General features: G+C 51.1%; 1 protein-coding gene across 2 annotated transcripts in view; it reads left to right on the forward strand.

Annotated features, from left to right (window-relative positions):
• The first annotated feature begins 3458 nt into the window (after positions 1–3458).
• Positions 3459–18542, forward strand: part of Ctif (cap binding complex dependent translation initiation factor) — a 256126-nt gene continuing 241042 nt past the window's right edge. Inside the window, exon 1 of one of the 2 annotated variants that reach the window (XM_048419124.3) lies at positions 3459–3664. The gene's annotated coding sequence lies outside the window, so the exon portion shown is untranslated. The remainder of the gene's footprint in view (positions 3665–18542) is intronic. The other variant, XM_048419127.3, reaches the window with a different exon arrangement.

Below are 18542 nucleotides of genomic sequence, written 5' to 3' on the forward strand. Positions count from 1 at the left end.
AGCCATTTTAGTTCTTGTCAAATGACTTTTGTAGACTTCCCAGGCCAGTATCATATCCCCCATCGAGTTGGGCTTTTGATGACTTCCTCCCAGTGAGAAAATTCAAATAGTTGTGGATCCATTTTCCTCCTCAAAGCCTTTTCTGACCATTGCACCTCCTGGATCCTTAGTTCACCAAAAGTCACCTTACATAGTAAGAACTTCATTTATTTTCTACTGTCTCCTGGATATCAACATGAACTCCTAGCTCCTGAAGGTAGCCAGCTTCTCTCCACCAGTCTTTCTGGCTTTCTCAATAACCCTTCAAACAGTGTGAGGAGGCTGAAGGAGAAGATCTGCTGTAATGTGTTTGCTTAGCGTGTATGAAGTCCTCAGAGTAAGTGAATAGACAAATACATAAATGTGAAGCCTGTTGGAAAAAAAGCCGAGCTTTTCACTAGGAAATGTTGTGGAGAAAGCTGAGAGAAGAATTGGGGGGAAGGAGATCTGTATTTCTTTTACCAGAATCTTGGACAAGCATAGATTAGAAGCTTTTTGGACTTCTTGAACCAGAAAGATGTTGGGTTTTTATTTATAGACTATGTTGAGACAACAGACCAAACAAAACAAATGAAAAACCCCTCCCTCCTGCAGTTACCCCATGCCAGTGTCTTTTCCCTAGGAGTCTACATTCAGCCACTTTTCTGACTTCAGTCTGCAGGTGGATACCAGATCAACCACAAAGCTGGGAAGGAAGGTCCTGATGCAAGCCAAGCAAGCCCAGGCCTTCACTCTAGGCACTTCTATCTGCAGAATACACAAGGCCTCCATCCTAAAGCAGCAAGGCCTATCACCAGAGGCTACTGAAGAGAATCCTCAGCAGGAAAACACAAATATGGATGTGGGAGGAGAGAGTGGCTAGAAGGTCCCAGGAAGGGTAGTGACAGTCTAGTAGCCTGGGAAAGAGCAGGGTTCTAGGATCTGAGAATATGGGAACCAGGAAGTAGTTTGATGGACACCCATGCAGAGTCTCATGGCGCTACCCACTCTCCGAGGGGAGCCAGCCTTGGGCAAGGAGACTCAGTGTGGTGTCTTCAGGAACAGAAAGAACGTAGACCTCAGCCAGCTGATGGGGAAAGAGCAAAAATGGGCCAAGGTTCCTTGAAGACAAAAGAACTTATTTCCCATATTAGGATGAAGGACTCAGGATTCCTTCCCACTACGTCAGCTCTGCTGACCTATAATTACAGAAAGAAAAAAAATACACAGTCATCTTCACAGACCAGAAAGATCTTGTTACCGGAAAGGAACTCAACCACACTGCTCACAGTCCACAGGACAGACCCACATAAAAACCGGATCACCATTGGTTCTCATAAGGCTAAGTTGGTTGAATGAGTTCCTCAAGGTCACTCTACTTGGAGGTTAAGTTAGTTACCCATGGTCACAGCCATGAGGGACCAAGCCAATATTCAAACTCAGGGATCAGGCTGACTAAAAGAGTCCCCTCTGTTGCGCTTAGCCATGGCCCAAACCCTTGTGCCCCCAAAGTGCTCTGTGAAGATGTTGTATATTCTACAGATCATTCAGCGTGCCTGTCACTGGATGTGCAAAACCCAGCCCTGAGAGCAAGGTGAGGAAATGGGAATTTGCTGGAAGCCTAGAATCTGGTACTATTAGTTAATAGTTTGTCAACCCAGGAAACCATCCAGATGTTAGAGCATAAAAATAACTCACTGCCGAGCCAATGAGGTATACTGCTAAGGACAGACCCACAAAGAAGTCAGGCGCACTTGTGTTCCTTTGGTAATGGAGAGAGCATGTTGCCAGGGGGGAAGACCTGTGCCTGGCACCCAGACAGTTGGCTTCCAGCACACATTCTGCCTTGTACCAGTTGTTGGTTGTAGATGATGGGCAAGGTCTCTGAGTCTGCAATGCAGCTTGTTCTCTCTCTCTCTCTCTCTCTCTCTCTCTCTCTCTCTCTCTGTGTGTGTGTGTGTGTGTGTGTGTGTGTGTGTGTATGAGAGAGAGAGAGAGACCCACTGAGCACTTTGGTTTTGGTTCAAGAATCAAAGGGGCTCTCCACAGGTTGTGAACATGTATTCTGTTTTGCTTTCGGCCCATGGCCTGGTTTGTTTAGTGTTCAAAGCTTACTACAAAACAAAATCCTGTCCATCACTCCAGGTCCTCTCCAAGCCTGGCCTCTTCAAACAAGCAGCCCCAGGCTCCTTCTGCCCTCTAGGCTCACCCTCTAGCCATCCCTCCCTTTCCACAATGCCCTTCCCTCCAACAACCTGGCCCCTGTTCAGCCAAATAGTTGGGGGTTGCAGAATTAGCTCTCTTCTCCTGAACCTAGAACTTACCATAGCCATAACAGATGCCTGCCCCTTGTTAAAAACCTTATTAACTCTTCATGCAAATACCATCCTGCAGGAAGCCTTTCCACACGTATTCTGGTTGGCTGCTCCTCCAGAGGTAACATGGTGCTTTGTGATTGCCCCTGTTCTAAGTGTTCACATATCCCCTTTTCTTTCACAGACTGTGGCCCTTCCATAAGTCTGAGCTCCTGGAGGGCACAGACTGAGGGGTTTCCTAGTCCCTGCATGCCCGGCTATGCTCATTGGATGTTTTACAAATTAATCGCTCAAAGAATTTCTGTAGCAGGTGCGTTCCAACACCTCCAATATGCACCCAACTCCACGGCTTGTTGAGACATAAAGCATCTTATATTCCTCCTGGAGGCCTCTGCACTAGCCTCAGTTTTAACCAAAACAGTGGCGATCTGGTCAAGTGATGACCGCATTATCCACTGCATCGAATTCTTCCAGCTACGCGATGTCCCAGCTTTTAGCATGGCCAATGGAAAATTAATTGGTCGCAAAGTGCATATCTAATTACAGCATCCCGCCCCTGGCACAGCGATGCATAAACGTTAATTATAACATATGAATCTCAATAACCTACGGTGGCACTTAATGCCGCCTTAATAACGCCACTCCCCCCCCCCCCCCCAACATCTCGCCCAGTGCATACACTACATTTTCTCTTATCTGCCATTAGGACAGACTTTACACTTTAAGCGCGGAAGTCCTCATCCTTACAGCCTGCCTGATTTTAAGACAAAGTGTTTCTCTGCAAGCCGGACGGTGCCTTCACCCTCAGTTCTGTCCCCCACCATCGAGTGCTCCGCTAGCGCAAGAGGTCGTTGGAGGGCTATGTCAGTGTAAAAACACTAGTCTGTCCAGGCATTTCAGGAGGCATCCCCGGCGTTCTCTCGGTTCCCAGCTCTCCAGGGCCCGCCATCCCAGGAAAGAAAGGCGAACTACATTACCCAGCAGGCTAGCCGCCTCCCTCTTTCCTTTCAAGACTTTGCACGTGGCCGGAGGGGGAGGCGGGGCCTGGACGTCACTCTCCTACAGTCTCTTTCCCTGTGTCAGTACAAGGATCATTTTTTCCTTCCTCTACTCCCTCCCTCTGCCTGCCCCTCCCTCCCTGTCTCCCCTCCCTCCCTCCCTCCCTCCTCGACTGGGTCGGTCCGCTGGGGTGCCGGATCCCCTCACGGCTGGGACGCCCCGAACTCCCAGCAGGAGTCGGCTCTCTGGAGCCTGGTCCCTCCCTTCCCCTTCCCTGCCCCCTTCCCCCACCCCCGACGCGGGCTCAGCGCGGCCGCCGGAGGAACCCCGAGGTGAGCATCCCTTGTCCGCCCTCCTCTTTTAGTCACCTCGGCTTGCGGGTGGATTCGGGGACCCGGGAGGAGGGCTACATGACGTGCTCTTGATTATAGATAAATCCGGGAAAACTGCTCCGAACAATTCTCCCCCTTCCCCCTTCCAGTGCGTTAGCTAGCCCGGTGTCCGCACCCTTCCACCGTCCCCTCTTCTGGGTCTAGGGGACATCGCACTCTCCGATCTCGTCCCTTCCCGGGGTTTGTCCTGTGGTGGGCCCCGCTCCCCGCGCAGTAGGGACCGTGACACCGAACCTCCGAAACCCAGAAGGATTCCTGGGGCTAGGGACGCGCGTCTGGAGCCCCACTCGCGTTGGAGCTGCGCGGTGTAGCCGACGTCAAGTGTGCCGGGTTCCGACCCGCCGGGAGGAAGCCCGCGAGCGAGATTCCTGTCCCTTTTGTTTTGGAGCCTCGTTTGCTGCAGCGAGCAGTTGCTCCAGCGCCAGGCAAACTTGCAGCTGTTTCGACCGTGCTCTGCGCCGAGGTCGGAGCGCGACTGGGGAGGCGGCAGCGGGCGCGGCTGCAGCATTCGGGGCTGCGGGAGGGAACCCGTGTGTGTGTGTGTCCACGCTGCCCTTCCCGCTGGGCTGACGGATTGTGTCTGTGGTCGCGGCTGTCCCCGTTGGGCTCGGCGATGTCTGTGGTTGGCTCTCGTCTAGACAGGCAGCAGACCCCCTCCTTTCGTCTCCGGTGAGCCCGCGGGCCTCGGAGGGCGCGGCGGCTGGGAGCAGTGGAGCCAGCTTTGGTAGATCCATTGCAGTGGCAGCTTTGGCCGTTCTCGCCGCTGTGGCTATTCTGTTGGTTTTAAGAATTAGCATTCCTGTGGCCTCGGAGTAATGGGGTCTGGGGGGGATAGAAACGCCCTGCAGATATGGGGTTAAGTTGACAGGCTCCAAAAAGCTGGCGAGTAACCCGAGGACTGTAGAGTGGGCTACTGAGGGGGGCCTAGCAGGTGACGGTCACAGGCACAGGTTTTAGGGGAAGATGGGGGGCGGTGGCTTGGCTGAGATCGATATCTAGGGGACCCGGAGGGCCGCGCTCCGGTTCCTGGATGCCACCGGAGGAGGCGTCCCCAGGACCGGGAGTCGGAGCTGGTTATTTATTGGCATTAAAAGACAATTCAGGATTCAAGCCCTTCACTCGGCCTCCTTGGCTCTGGTTTGGCAGAGTTCTCAGGGTAGGGGCCAGGGGGCGTGTGAGCTGAGAAGGGGGCGCGGCATGTAGAGGGGAGGGATCGGTGTCTGTGCCCTGCGTCTCCGCACCAGGAGGGAGGCGTCGCCTCCCCCGCCTGACTGTTTGTGTGTGTACACACAGCTTGGTCTTGGAGGGGGTGGCATAGTGGAGAACAGCGTGGGGTGGATGCTTCAAGGGATTGGTCCAGCCATCCCCAAATGGTGTGAGTTGGGCTCTCTGTCTTGTGTGTGTCCACGCTTGCGTTACTAAGGAATTCTTCCGCTGGTGCCGGGGAAGACGTTAAGGTGGTTTGGGCTCTCCGGATGCGCGCGGGAGTCCCCAGCCCTTTGTGGCCCTCCCTCTACGTTTTCCTCATTACCAGGGTCCAGTGACTGGCTTGTAGGATCCACCCAAACTCTGGCTTTCCTCCCACCCCATACCCTGGAGCTGGGACTCAGGATCCTTGACCCTAGTACAGAGGCTACCCGTGGTACTCGCGCCTGTACATTCCCTCAGCTGTCTTCCCCTATCCTGGAGAGAGAATGCACTCGTTCAGCCACCCCTCTTAGCTCCCAGTTTTTTGTTAAGGACCGAAGTAGCCACAGCCTAGGCCCTGTCTGCCTCTGCCCGCAGGCCTGTGGGGTTACACGCCACTGTCTGCCCCGCCCGCCCGGCTGTCATTTTTGAAGCTCTGAGATTATCCTTCTCTGGCTAGGGGCCCCTACACCGCCTGGACACCTCGGAAACTGCAGGCTCGGGTGTTGGGAGCCTCCCCAGGTCGAAAGTGACACAGCTTAAGCACCGCCTCTGCTCAGAGGAAGGCGAGGCAGTGCGCAGGGAGGAGCAATGGGCTGTCCTGCCGGGTTCCTCTTGCCCAGCCTAGGACCTGGGCCCAAACCTCTGGAATCTCTACTCCCAGCAGCCCTGGGCCATGCAAGGAAATCGCCAGGATTTTCAAACAACCCAAGTATACAGGAACAGATTGCCCTCAATAGACACTAGATAGTGTCAGGACGCTCTCCGTCTGCCCGAGGAAAGTCCTCTGAGTGTGTGAAATCGGACTCCACTGACAGAGCAGTAGGCTCAGCTGTGTGTCCGGTGCCTGTCCTGGGGATGACCGCTCTGCTCAGAGGCAATAATTTGTCAGGAGTTCTGGGTATAGTGCCATTGAGACGAGTAGATTTCTAGAGTAAGAGCATGTGTGTCTGAATGTACAGAACAGCTCTCCCCTGCATGTCATTACCTATTACTAAGAGGACCCTGTGAGGTAGGGCAGGACCAATCCCACTGCACAAAGGAGGACGCCAAGGCTCAGGAAGTGATGTCACTTGCCTGCGGCCTCTCAGTAGGTAAAAGGCAGCTTTCCTTCTCTTGTGATTTCTCTTTGTAACCCATAGCTGTTTATTGTTGTTTAAGAAAGGGGCTTCCCGCTGGGCGGTGGTGGCACACGCCATTAATCCCAGTTCTCGGGGAGGCAGAGGCAGAAAGATCTCTGTGAGTTCGAGGCCAGCTTGGTCTACAAAAGCTAGTTCCAAGATAGGCTCCAAAGCTAAGGTGAAACCCTGTCTTGAAAAACCAAATAAAATAAAATAAAAAAAAGAGGGTCTCCCCATGTTACCTGGCCTACCACCACCTCCCAAATTCTTGATTAACAGGTATGTACCTAGTACCCACAGCTTTTTATTTAAATAGTGAGCATTTTTTTGAGGGTGGGTTCTTGGCACCTCAGGAAATAGCCTGAAAAGGGGGTAAATATACTGGTCCTTAGTCTTTGTCAAAACACTTTGTTGTTGTTGTTGTTGTTGTTTCGAGACAGGGTCTCACTGTATTGCCCTGTCCGGCCTCCCTATGTAGACCAGGCTGGTCCTGAACTCATAGAGACCCTCCTGCCTCCAGAGTGCTAAGATTAAAGGTGTATACCACCTGTGCTTGGATTTAATCAAAATAAATGACAATGAATAATGAAAACGGCTACGATAAACCACAGGCCTTTATCATTCATCTAATAATTTGATGTTGATGCGTACATGCCAGCCGTGACATACCTATTATATGTCGGCATATAATAAGCACACAGTGTGAACATGCCCTTGTGCATACAGGTGTGTCCATCCAGTCCTTGGTGAATCCAAGCTGTGTTGGTTTGCATAGGTTTTTGTTGTTGGTGGTGGTGGTTTTGAGACAGGCTGGCCTAGGGTTAGTGCAGCACAGGGTGGTCAATCTTAAACTCACAGCAGTGCTTCTGCTTCAGGCTCCAAGTGCTGCTGGAATTTATTCTTTGCCACTTTCAGTCCATCAAGTTAATCATGCAACTCCCCTGCCTTCCTGTCTTCCTCCCTCTCTTGGGATGGTCAAATCTCGGAAAGAGCGAAGCAATCCCTCCCCGTCTGTGCAAGGGCCTCAATGTTCATGCAAAAATGAAGGGTCTCAGACATGACCTTGGAGGGAATTTCAGGTTGACAACCTGGTCAACAAATTTTCTGAGCCACCTATCTACTCAGAAATGTGTTCTGGGCACATCCAAGCTTGTGTCTCTTGAAGAACGCGCAAGAGAAATTAACACCTGGTCCCTACTATGTGTGGAGCAGTGATTCTCAACCTGTGGGTCACGGCCCCTTCTGAGGGTTTGAATCATGTTTTCACCAGGGGTCGCCTAAGATCATCAGAAAACACAGTTATTTATATTATGACTCATTACAGTAGCAAAGTTAGAGTTGTGCAGTAACAGTAAAAGTAATTTTAAGGTTGGGGTGGGGTCATCTCAACATGAAGAACTGTATTAAAGGGTTGCAGCAGCGTTAGGAAGGTTGAGAACCACTGCTCCAGAGTCTAAAACTGTGTTCCAGCTGTTGTGGTAGATATGGGTGTTTTAGTTTCTCAAGTGCTTGTGATGGACCAATGTAGGCTACACAGTCCATGTCGTTTTGGGCACACAGAGACACTACAGCAAGATTAGTTTAAGTTACACCGCAAAAACAGAGCCCTACGAAGGTACCCAATCATCAGTATTTTATAGTGCTTACCTTGGGACTTCCCCAGTTTCACGTATGTTGGTGACCAGGTCCATGCTGGTGCTCAGTGTCTTAGAGCAAAGATAGTGGGAAGGGGTGGTGGGAAAGGTCCTTGTGTCTCTGTTACCTGAACTGCAGGACGTTTGGAATCTTCTAGGTGGGGCTAGAGCAGTGGTTCTCAACCTGTGGGTCACGACTTTCACAGGGTTGGTCAGAGACTTTTGGAAAATACGGGTATATACCTTGCAGTTTATAACAGTAGCAAGATTCCAGTTACAAAGTAGCAACAAAATAATTTTAAGGTTGGGGTCACCACTACATGCGGAACTGTACTAAAGGGCCGCAGCTTCAGGAGGGCTGAGAACCGCTGCTCTAGAGCTGTGTCCTGCCAGAGACAGGCAGCCGATGGAGACTTACCCTGACGTCAACCAGCAGGTTCCGCTGAACCCAAGGCACTGTGAATATGTTCTTTCTGCCCTGCCCCCAGCTCTGATGTGCTGTGACTCAGAGAAAGGCTGTGGTTTTCGTCAGGGTCTCACCAGGCCCTGCAGGGCTTGCAGGGTCTGTGCAGATGTTAATATAAGGTCTGTGATGTTGGTATGAGGCCTGGGATGTTGGTATGTTGGTATGAGGCCTGGGATGTTAGTATGCTAGTATGTGATGTTAGATTGAGACTCTACAGGGCTTACAAGGTCTGTGTAGATGTTAGTATGAGATCTGTGATATTAGTATGTTAATATGAGGTCTGTGATTTTAGTATGTTAGTATGTGATGTTAATATGAGGTCTGTGATGTTAGTATGAAGTCTGTGATATTGGTATGTTAGTATGAGGTCTGTCTATGATATTGGTGTGTTAGTATGTGATGTTAATATGAGGTCTATGATGTTAGTATGTTAATATGAGGTCTGTGATGTTGGTATGTTAATATGAGGTCTGTCTGTGATATTGGTGTGTTAGTATGTAATGTTAGTATGAGATCTGTGATGTTAGTATGTTAGTATGAGGTGTGTGATATTGGTATGTTAGTATGAAATCTGTCTGTGATGTTAGTGTGAGGTCCTGCAGGGCTTACAAGGTCTGTGTACATGTTAGTATGAGGCTGATTTTATCTAGTCCCAAGTTCACTTGTGTGGTCTCTGTCATCCTCTGATTTCATTGCTCCTACCCCGACTCTAAGGCAGTAGAAATGCTGATCATGATGGTGGAAGCTGGAGGTGGGTGGTTGGGATGCGGAATCTTGTTTCTCGAGAGATGGGAAGACATACAAACAGACAGGCAAATTATAGTCTCTGAGAACTCTCCCACAATGGTGTTTCTGTAGAACTTACCTGATCACGTGTTAGCTGCAGTCTGTAGCCCGAGACAAGCTGTGGTTCAGAACAGGGTGAGAACAGACCCATCCTGGAGCCAGGCAAACTGGATGGAGAGGCAAACTGCCTGGTCTCCATGCAGAGACCTCAGGGCCTCAAAAGTAAAATGGCTTGCTCAGGGTCACAAGGAGCTCTTGGCAGAGTGGGACAGGAAATCTTGGTCTTTCATGCCTTATCCGATTTCTTTTTCATGGTCCTCCTGCCTCCACCTCTTCAGCATATGCTACTGGTTTAGGTATATGCCACCACAACTGACCCAATTTCTTTTTACACCAGATACTTGCCAAAACCAAAATGAAAACAAAAACAAAAAAAGTGGCTCCTTACTTTTCAGTCTGCACACTTTGTCTCCCTCTCTTTCCTTTGAGTCCACTTGGCTGGAGACTGCTCTGCTTCAGGGCTGGCCTTTGTTGCCTTGGATTTTGTCTTAGCATCCAAGAATAACTGAAGGTTTTTGAGGACTGGAGGCCTTGTGGTGTTCTTATTTGGTGTGCTGCCTTCTGGCCCTATGGCATGGGTCTAGACGCTGAATGCTACTATGGCCTTGCATTTCCCAATCTCTTTAACTGAATTAAGCAAGGACAAAAGGACAGTGGGGGAAGAAGAGGATGGGGGTTGGGCTTTACCTGGCTTTATGTGTATTACTTCAATCACCCATGTAGACCTTTCATTTCTGCCTGTAAGGTTGGCTTCATCTCCCCAACCCATTTTATAGGTGAGAAGACCAAGTCTCCCTTTTCAGTGACATGCCCAAGTCTCAAATAAGGCACATGGATCCTGTATCTCCAGGCTCCACCCCCTCAGTGCACAGTGCTAAGGATGCTTTACCTCTGACATTGTCATTGTTTTGTGAATGGAGACCTGGAACCCTTTAGAGATTTATGCTTTGTATTGGTCGTGACCAGCCAGGGAGCTGAACCCCCCAGCTCACTAACTCCAGAGAAGGATTGTGATGTAGATAAAAGATGGGAGGCAGTTTCCATAGCAATGATATGTAGAGTAGGACCAGTTTGGGATGGTTTAATGAAAGAGGTGTATTTGGGGATAGGTCTAGGTATTGGCTGTGAAGGGTTTAGATTGGATAATGACCCAGAAGTGGATACAGGGAAACTGTGCATGGGGTGGGATGGATGAAAGAGGCTTGGTCGACCACTCTGCAGTTGGCACAACCTTCTTCATTGCTACTTGGCTTTGTTCCTAGGCCTGGCCCTGTGTTAGACTTGGGCTCCAGCGGGGACAGGCAGAGGGCCCTGACTCAAATGTAGCAGGAGAGAAACAAATTGTCACTTTTCACTACGATTTTTCAAGAGCATGATGATATAAGCACCTGCCATCTGGGAGGACTTCCTGAAGGAGACAGCTCAAACATTGACTATTAAGGAAAGAAAGGAACTAGCTGGCCAAGGGAGATCGGAAAAGGGCCTTCTGTGGTAATGAATTGCAGGCACAAAGGGGCGGAGGCTGGGGCTACTGACGCCGGGCAGGACTATGAACGCAAGGACTCACCTGAGCTGGGGACCGGCTATGTGACCGATGCTCCTCTAGGATGGGAAAGGGGGCTTTCACAAAGTGGCCTTTGGGCTCCCGGAGCCACAGTGTTTGTGTCATAGGGAGGAGATCTGCAACCAGGCTGGGCACTGGGGATGAGTCAAGGGCCGCATGCTGTCTTAGGTTTCTGTTGCTGGGATAAAATAACTTGGACCAAAAGCAGCTTGGGCAGGAAAGGGGTTACTTCCCTTTCACTTTCGTGTCCTGGTCCATTGAAGGCAGTCAGGGCAAAAGCTCAAGGTAGAATCCTGGAGGTAGGAACTGATACAGAGGCCGTGGAGGGTGCTGCCTACTGGCTTGCTCCACCTGCTTTTTTATAGTACCCAGGACCACAGGTCCAGGGATGGTTTTACCCAAAAATGAGCTGGGCCCTCCCACATCAGTCGTCAATCAAGCTAATGAACCACAAGCCGGTCTGGTGTGGACTTCTCCATTGAGGTTCCCTTTCCCTGGATGATTCCAGCTTCTGTCAAGTTGACATAAAACCAGCCAGTGCAGCAGATTTGGGGAGCATGGCCTGTGGTTATTGTTTACATTTAAGGGGAACTCCACAGACCGCCCCCTTGCCACTTCTGGCCACACTGACTGTGAATGGCAGCTCGTGTATGTGTTGGAATAGGTCTGCTGAGGAAGGGTAGGAGAATAAAGACCGGTGACAAGTTCAGTGTCATGGGCTTTGGATCCGAATCTCAGATGGTACAATATTGGCTGAGGAAGGGGGAGCAGGAGCCACTGTGATGAGCGTGAGGAGTTGGGAGACCTGGACCTGTGAGCGTGAGGAGTTACACGTGAGGGTATGGGGGACCTGGACCCTGGCAGACAGACAATAGAGCAGACCTCTTCCTCCCATTGTTAGAGAATCCTTTGTCATACAGGGCTGCTGGCTCCTTAGGGAAGCCAGGCAGGGATGCTGTGTCATGCTGGAGGCTCAGCTGGCAGAATCCGGCTGCAGCTTCAGCTGGATGCGTTAGAGTGAGTTAGGCAAGAGGCCCTTCCGTCTTCCAACATCCACAGAGAGCGGAGCCCTGTCCCAGACCCTTAAGAAGGGCAACTGCTTTCAGGAGCAGGTGGTGCGCTGGAGGTAAGATGGGGACACACAGAAGCTGCTAAAGAGCCGTACAAGCCAGGAGAGTAGAATGTAAGCTAAGTAACAGAGCACAGTGGAGATCTCCATCTCGTTCATCCATCACTGTACTGCTGTTGGGGCCAGGTCCAGCCTTCTCTTGTTTGAACCTTCAAGACCCAAAACTATACCTACACGCAGGAGGTGTTGGTCTCCCATGAGTCATTGCAGGGTTGTGGCCTGTGTCTGGGATCGGAGGTCGGCCAGAGAAGGCATCTCTGTACAGGTCCTAAGGGGGCACCCCAGTACCGACTTAGGCTCTTTCAGTGCCACAGTGGAATACCCCTGGAAGCCTTCCAGCTATGGAGTGCCTGGAGATGCTGCAGAAGATGCAGCGGCAGCCTTTCTAAGAACAGCCTGGCTCATGGAATACAAGGGAAGCCCTGCCCCAGATGAGATATGGGGGTGTGCTTTGGCAGGACTGTGGCTGAAGAATAGCTACCTGGGCTCAGAACCCCAGGGCCCAAGCCCTTACAATGTCTCCTCCAGGATGGGAAACAGAGGCCCCTGTTTCTAGTAGGCACAGAGAAATTTGCCTACCTGGAGAACGCATAGGCTAGATATCAGCCCCCCTATAATGGGTGATACTGGGCCCTTCAGGTTTGATGTTGGAAGAAAAATACCTCCAGGCAGTTGGAAGCCTCAGGCCTGTTACAGCTTTGGATGTCCCTCTGTTATTTTATCCTGAGGGCGCCAGAGAAGAAATTAGCTCACAGTCTTGGGGCAAGATCCTCCCCCCTGTGGGTTGGAGGCTCTAAGGACCTAGAGAAGTACTGGGGTTCTTCTCCCATTGTGAATTTAAATCTCCTCTCAGAGTCCAAATGCGACTTCTGGCCCTAGGGCAGCGTGGGTAAGTGAGCCAAGGGGTGGGGGGGGGGGGGAGGTGGCAGAGGCCCTGAGTAGGACCTAGAGAACCTAGAGGACAGCTGCCCAGGGGTGGAGGCACATGCATGGTGTGGAGAACTGTCCCTACTTCAGCTTAGGTATTAGGAAAGGCCTGTACATGACATGTATGAGGTTCTGGGTTCGATTCCCAGTACTTCAGGGAAAAAAGAAAAAAAGTAACATATTCGTAGATGAGTACCATATGTCTACAAAACCCGGAGCCTTCCCTCACGCAGCTTGCTCATACCAAATCCTTACAATGTGTTGTCTTTCCAGGCTGCTGTGTAGGGCATGCAAGGATTCCCATGGTTGTTTCTTCTCCAGACCACATTTTACCATGTCCTCCCTGTGCCCAAAGTTACAGTTTCAAACTTGGGGAGATCCCTGGGGTCAGCTGGATGACCTTTGATCTGCTTGGGAATGCAGGTCCGAGCAACACTTAGCCTGCCTGTGAGGCTGTATTCCACCTATGAGACGCTTCCGCCGCCACCGGCCACTTCTGTCTAGAGTCCCTGAAGCCACAGTGACACACGGCTTCTAGTTCTTTCACCATCTTATTTCTGCTGGAAGGGCCTCTGTTAGCCGAGCGAAGACCGAGAGTCCAGCCAGTCTCTGTCTTAATTGATTTAATGCACAGAGGGCTTGTAAGGACAGACATTGAGCAGAGTCGGCTGCGCAGGCACTGTCTGTGATATGTAAGTTTTTTTTTTCTTTTAAATTTTTGTTTGACAGGGTCTAGATATATAGCTCAGGCTCACCCTAAACTCTCTATGTAGTCTATAGTGTCTTGTATCCAAACTTGTGATCCTCCTGCCTCAGCCTTCCAGGTACTGAGATTATAGGTACGAGCCACTATGGCTGGCTTGATATAGACACTCGGAGCTACTTTGGCACAATACTTTTCAGACAGTCATGAGAGATGACTTTCTTGGATGCCTAGAACATGTTTTTGCTTGTGAAGTGGCTTGGGAGCCACATACACAGGGCTGGGTTCAGTGACTGTCTATTGTGTGCCAGGCTCAGCTCTGGGCACTTGGGTATGTGCTTCACAGAATGAATCTAATTTCTGTGAGGGAGACTGCTGGGGGAAGAGACACGGACATGCCTGACTATAATGGTGGCCGCAGAACTCAGAAGTTCTTCAGAAGGAATGTGTGTGGGGCGAGGTAGATGCTGCCTTTGTGATCCCATTATAGGGAATCCCTTAGGAGTGAGTTTGAACCATGAGATTGAGACAGTGGCCTGGTGCTGAATTCTCATCCTCACCTGTACCCGACAGGACGGTGTTCACAGTGTGATTTTATTTTTTTTTAGGGCACGTGTGTTATTTGTTGTGCCTGTCTACAGCACCCAGGCTCTCCTATAAGCAGAAGCATTCAGCTCTTCCTCTTTGCCATGCGGGTGACTAGCATCTCTGCGGCTTACATGTCCACTGGCTCATGTCAGCTGTGGAGAGCCTCGGCCCCTCCTGTGCTGAGGTGGGCCAGGGTGGGGTCAGCTCTGCCAGTTTCTGCTAGACCCCTTGCTGTACTGACCGCCAGTGGTGAGGGTCAGAGATTCTGGAAGCACACCCAGGTACCCCTCTCCTTCCTGCGAATGTCGTTTTGCCCACATGCCACTGGTTCTCCTTAATCGTTTTATCCTAAGGCTCTTACCTGGCAGCATTTGGTCCAGGTTTGCCATCATCTGGCACTGGCCAGACTGTGAGAAGGATGGGAAGAAATTGGCCACCCTAAAAGAGTCCCTGTGGTCAGAATAGTGCCTGGAAGAGGCTCTGTGGGTCCCCCACTTTTGAAGAGGAACAAGGATCCCTGGTCACGTTGCTCCGAGTGGACTGGGTTCTCTGAAAGACCTGCTGGAGTTGTTAATCCCGTGGCTTTTCTGGGAGTTGGGGTCTCTATAGAGAGCAACTGGGCTACATCCTTATGTAGCGCAATTGGCATCTGTGTAAGAAGGGTACTTGGGCCGGGTGCAGAGGTGCACACATGTAATCCTAGCGTTGAAGAGTCTGGTGCAGGAGGATTACTGGGCTACACAAGACCTTATCTGGGAAGGAAAACAGAAAAAGAACTCATAGGCTGCAGATAGAGAGAAACAGTGCCCTGGGTTTTATGCCCTGTACCCCCAAAACAAGGCCCAAGGAGATTAGAGCAGAGGTAACAGATTGGAGGGCCTCCAGGTGAGGTAACAGATTGAGGGGCTACCAGAGGAGGACATGCAAACCCAAGGAGAAAGGCTTCAAGAGAAGCCAACTGTCCTGCTCCGTGGTTCTGGACTTCTACCTCCAGCACTGTGTGCCTTGACTGTTGCTTCAGGCCTCAGCGTGCCCCAGGACACGGGCATGCACATACGGTCTGTCCCCTGAGCATGTGGACCAGTGAGCCTACTACATATTGGTTCTTACAAGAGGCCAGGTAGATACCAGTAAGAGTTTCTGGGTAGCCCAGAAGAGGGGCGGGTTTGTTCTGATGCCCTTGGAAAGCCCAGTGAACACTTGTTAAGAACCGAACACTTGTTGGATTGTTAGTGTACGAGCGCATAGTGGGTGCTTTGTAGATATTGAGTAGCCTTCCAAACCTAGATTTTATACATGAGACAATGAGGGCACTGAGAAGGTTTGCCTTAGGTTGCATGGCTAGGAGGCAGCAGAGCAAATTTCAGGTCAGCTTTACTTCACACACAGGGACTAAGTGGTTATTCTGAGGCCACCTGCGTTGTTCTGGGAAAGTTTGTCATTGTTAGTCTGAGTGAGCAAGTCACTCCTGTCTATGTGTTTTCTTCCTGATGACTCCATGACTTAGATGAAATTACGTCTCGGGTGCCTGCACCTTCTCACTCTGAGGTTCCATGTCTATCCCTTCATTATTTAGAGTTGCCCACAGTGGGACTGGCATGGAGAAAGAAGGGTCCCTGAGTCCTTTTGCATTTACTGTCCCTAAGGCTGCAGCTCCAGGTCCACCTGGGCTGGCTGGCTGAGGGTGACAGCCGTTCCCTGGGAGGAGATGCATTCTTTCAGGAGCAGAGCTAACACCACACCACATCAAGCTTCTCAGATCCTGTGAGGAGGGTGCAGGCACCCTCAGAAGCACACGGTCAGCTGTGGCTGTTGGAGCCTTGGGAAGCTGACCGGGCATCAGCTTGAGAGCCACGTTCTTACCCACTCTGCTTCCCTGTCCTTAGCCCCATGTCGGCAGCAGCAGAGGGCCAAGTAAGGAAGTGGCTGTCTGAAGTTCCAAGGACACAGATGGGAAGAGGGCCATCAGAGCAGACAGGAGCGTAGCTGTCAACCTCTGTCTGGCAGGCCAGCATGGAGCACATCCCTGGAGGAGGCTGACATTGCTCACTGCACTGGAGACAGGCTTGCTTAATGGATCTGTAATAGATATGAGAAAAGTGCTTTTCAAAGTGCCCAGTTCCTGGTGGCCTGCTGTGACCTCATTGCTTCTCTGATTCTGGTATTAGGACATTTGGGTGGAGGCGACAGACCCTATGCCCTCCTTTCTGTTGTCACCGCTCCCAGGGATCACAACTCCTGCTCTTGTGGGATGCCCGGGAGGCTGGCAGGACTCATGCAGGGCTCTTTAAGAATGACCCGGTGACCTAGCGAAGAGCATGCACTGAGTCATCCTGACAGTCGTGCCCAGAAACAGGGTCATCTCCCAGGCTGAGACAAGGAGCCCACCAATTCGGATTTACCGAAAGCACTAGAATGGGTGGAAAACAGCTTCACGAAGTAGCAGGGTGGACCCGGGGTCTGGACCTCACTGAAAATGGGGTCCTGGCAGGGGAAGGCAAAGCCTTGTTGTGTGTCCCCAAATCCTCCCTCCTAGCCCTCTGGGTAGTCTCATATAATTGCGAATTATCTAAGGGTCCCTGCCCCACCCTCCTTTCAATCCTGGAGATGGAAGAGCCTGGTACTTTGATGTAATCCTGGTTCTTCAAGTTGGGTGTGGCCTGAGGGGTTTGGCATTCAGCAGGTGGATACCTGGATACTTCTCAGGACAGGAGGCATGCTGCATTATACCCGTGGCCTAAGGGCCTCAGTGTGCCTCCCACCCCTGGCTAGGATCTCAGAGCCCATTTTCCAGGCTTCTGAGTCTGCTGGAGCATCTAGGCTTTCCTCAAGGTAAGCACTGTTCTTCAAGGTCTCTCTTGATTGGGTGCTCAGTATCTATCCAGACTCCCCTTCCCTGTTCATCCATATCCCTCTACCTCCTGAAATGGGAGCCAGGATGGGAGAGCGTTCTGCGTATGATGTGAACAGTACAGATACAAGCCTTAGTCAGCTCCCTCTGTCTGGACATTGTATTGCTTCTAATGTGGCCCAGGACAGGCCGTTTCCAGGTTTAGCTTCTAGATAGGGCAATTCCCACCCCACCCTCCTTGTCAGAATAATCTGGGGTAAAGATCTATTTTCCTAGCCTGGGCTTCATCCAGCCTTGGTGGAAGCCAAAGCCACCTCTGCCCAGATTCATTCGTATGGTCCTGAAAGCCAAGAATCCGATGCAAAAGCAGTGAGATATTTTTAGATTTATTTATTTATTTGTGTATGAGTGTTTTGTGTGTATATGTGTGTATCACATGCATGCCTAGTGCCCATGGAGGTCAGGAGAGGGGGTCAGATGCCCTGGAACTGAGTTCCGTTTGATTATGAACCACTGTATGTGTCCTAGGAACTGAATCCAGGTCCTCTACAAGAGCTACCGGTAAGTGCTCTTAACTGTTGAGCCATCTCTCTAGGCCCAGAGACAGAATTTGTGTTTGTTTTGTTTTGTGGCAGGGTCTCAATACATAGCTCAGGCTGGCCTTCTGTCTCAGCCCCTTGACTACTGGGATTAAGACACAAACCATGAGGTCTGTGAGGTTCTTGAGAGATGATTCACCAGGCCTGAGAAAGCAAGGGGTAAATCACACAGGGCCTTGCCTGAGGACCTGTGACTGTCCCTTGCATTAGGACCTGGCGCCTCTAGATTAGGGCCATGGCTGTGGCATCTCAGGCTCTTCAGCCCCCGGCCTTCACTCTTTTTTGCTCAGGAAACAAAGCCGTGTGGCTCTCACATGGGCTCAGTTTGCAGAGACCCTGTGACGTGGAGGGACAGGTGATGTGAGGAAGAGCCCTGATTGTGGATGCGGCTGGCTTGGGAGCCGCCTGGGTGGCTAATGACAGGCAGTGTTTCTGTCAGGCCTGCCTCCGAGCCCATTAGATCATGGGGCTCTGACCTCATGCATGTTTAATCTCCTGATGGATCCACAATGCGCAGAGACCGCTGGAGGCAGAGAGAAGCGGAAGGTGAGGCTGGCTTGAAGAAATGCTCCCCGGGGGTGTCCTAGAGTGCTGTCCTTTCCCCGGTACCATCCTGTCTTCACTCTGCTCCAACACAGTCCCCCTGCCATGACGGAATGCCAGTCCCTCCTGGAAGAGGTGACAAAATAAGCCTTGCTTCCCTCACACTGTTCATGGCCAGTATTTTGTCATAACGTAAGCAACAAGCCCAGTGACTTCCTAGCTGAGCAGTAGACAAGGGGGCCACCTTTCAGATAAACGCAACACAGTCTCTTGGCACGTGGCCCTGTGGAAGTCTCCGGGGCTTGAGCGAGTGGGCGGGAATGAGCTCAGTTTGGAGTGAAGTAGAGAGGGGAACATAGGACAAAGGAAATGCAGACCCGGCCCTGTCTCAGGAACCATTAGCCAGCTAGAAGCATGTCGTGATCTCAGTAGGGGCCTGC

This window comes from Myodes glareolus, chromosome 13 (assembly GCF_982192425.1).
Source record: "Myodes glareolus chromosome 13, mMyoGla1.1, whole genome shotgun sequence".
NCBI lineage: Eukaryota > Metazoa > Chordata > Mammalia > Rodentia > Cricetidae > Myodes > Myodes glareolus.